This window comes from Prenolepis imparis, unplaced genomic scaffold (genome assembly GCF_030444845.1).
Source record: "Prenolepis imparis isolate NDT839.2.m4 unplaced genomic scaffold, iyPreImpa1.0 SCAF_361, whole genome shotgun sequence".
In the NCBI taxonomy this organism is placed as follows: Eukaryota; Metazoa; Arthropoda; class Insecta; order Hymenoptera; family Formicidae; genus Prenolepis; species Prenolepis imparis.
Genome location: NW_028141519.1, coordinates 30,001 through 32,062, shown reverse-complemented (window position 1 = coordinate 32,062; position 2,062 = coordinate 30,001). Strand labels below are relative to the sequence as shown.

At 59.3% G+C, this 2,062-nt stretch overlaps 1 non-coding gene across 1 annotated transcript; it reads left to right on the top strand.

Annotated features, from left to right (window-relative positions):
- The first annotated feature begins 1,052 nt into the window (after positions 1–1,052).
- On the top strand, positions 1,053–1,207 carry LOC145948387 (5.8S ribosomal RNA). The gene has a single exon (XR_014427347.1). It is a non-coding gene; the product is annotated as a 5.8S ribosomal RNA (ribosomal RNA).
- Positions 1,208–2,062: the final 855 nt, after the last annotated feature.

Sequence of the window (2,062 nt, the reverse complement as noted above, 5' to 3'; positions counted from 1 at the left end):
AAGCAGTGGTATCAACGCAGAGTACTCACGCCCGTCGCTACTACCGATTGAATGATTTAGTGAGGTCTTCGGACTGGTGCGCGGCAATGTCTCGGCATTGCCGATGTTGCCGGGAAGATGACCAAACTTGATCATTTAGAGGAAGTAAAAGTCGTAACAAGGTTTCCGTAGGTGAACCTGCGGAAGGATCATTAACGTTCCGGAGGTCCTGCTCTGCGTCGAGAGTCCACTCTTTTACAGAGAGAGAGAGACGCGCGCTCGCAGCAGTCGGAGACTGAATGGACAGAGAAGAGAAGATGGCTCAGAGAAAAAAGCTATTAAGCGGAATTGACGGATCGAAAGGTTGGATGTTATACGGACGCCGCCCGCGCCTCTGACGAACCTCGCGATGCGGGAGTAATCAGCAGCGCGCGGCGCGGCGTTCGCCGCCGAGAGGGAGAGAGAGCGTGTCCGAGACCTCTCTCCGCGACGGCGTCGCGTTCCGCTCGCGCTCGACGCGCGAGCCGCGATACGCGCGTTCGTTGCCTTTTGTGAAAAACTTCGAAAAAAATACGTTGCGACTCGGAGCGAGACGCTTCGCGATCACGCTCGTGCCACTCGCAGAGCGTCGATTCGGCGTTGAGCGCGAACCGGTGGTGACCTATGCCCGCGCTGCGCGCGTGTGTCAGCAGCAGCAGCGTTCGTCAACGCGCCCTCCCCCGGTGCCGTTCGCGGCGCCCGGGGCAGCGGTCGGCGTGCGAAACAGCGTTGCGACCGCGCGCGGAGCCGGGCGAGAGGACGGATCTTACGAATCCGTCCGACGGTCTCTTCAAAGAGCTTCCGCCCCGGCTCTTCCACTTAGGGAGAGACGCTCCGATCGAAGCAACAACCACACTTTTGTGCCGTAGCCTCTCTCCTTAGACGGGAGGCGGCGGTCCGCGCGCGCGCTCGGACGCGCGCGGCCAGGCTGATCGAAGGGCCACGATTTTTATCTCACCCTCTCTCTTCGAGAGGGGAGACCACGATGGTTGAGCGAAAAGCGTTTCTTCGCGAACGCAAAAATTTTGAACGATTACCCTGAACGGTGGATCACTTGGCTCGTGGGTCGATGAAGAACGCAGCTAATTGCGCGTCAACTTGTGAACTGCAGGACACATGAACATCGACATTTCGAACGCACATTGCGGTCCACGGATACAATTCCCGGACCACGCCTGGCTGAGGGTCGTTTTAGTACCCCGAAACTGCTTGCGCTCCCGAAGCGCGCACGGCCACGGCGCGCCCAGACTTGCGCGCGTCGCCTGTGCCCTGTGCGCGCTTACAATGGCGTACGAGCGATCGTTGGACGTTCGCCCGAGGTGCTGTGTGCCGCCGTACGAACGGCCGGCGCACGCCCTGGGCGTCGTTTGAAATGACACCGAGGAGGAAGAGAGAGCGCACAAGCGTGCACAAGGATGATAGCGAGCGCTCGCGCGCGCCCAGAGACTGTCCTCGAAAGAGGAAGTAGGACTGTGCGAGGGGAGAGTTTTTCGTATGTGACGAGAGAGATGTGGAGAAGAAAGGGACGATGACGAGCGCGAAGGAGGAACGACACCCGCCGCCTGCGGCCGGAGCGTCGTTGTCTCCACGATATATTTTAGTAGCGCTGTCTCTCGCCATTTTTTCTTTCTCTCTCTCTTTAATCTCACACACACTGCTCTCGGCACTCTCGCACTCTCCGGTCTCTCGGTGCGCCAGCGCGCGCGCGCGCGTCGTCGTCCGGCGGTACGCGGAGAGAGATTCGGCTCGGAGAGCCGACCGCGTGTCCGAGTCCACGAAGTTCTCCTAGTCCGTCGCGTGTAAACGCGAGGCAGGAAAGAAAATTGGGACCGGCACGCGTCGTCGTGTACTCGTCGTATTCTCTCCTTACGTTACCCTAACCTAACGCACCACCGAGTGTTGTTGGATTGGCGATTGTGTTTGCCTCTCGCGCCTCACGCGGTATACGCAGCTGCCGCTGCTCTCACGTCGACGTTCTCTCCGTTCTTCGTAACTTGAACTTTCCTCCCCGGAGGAAAGAGAAAGAAGAAGAAGAAGCGCGAGA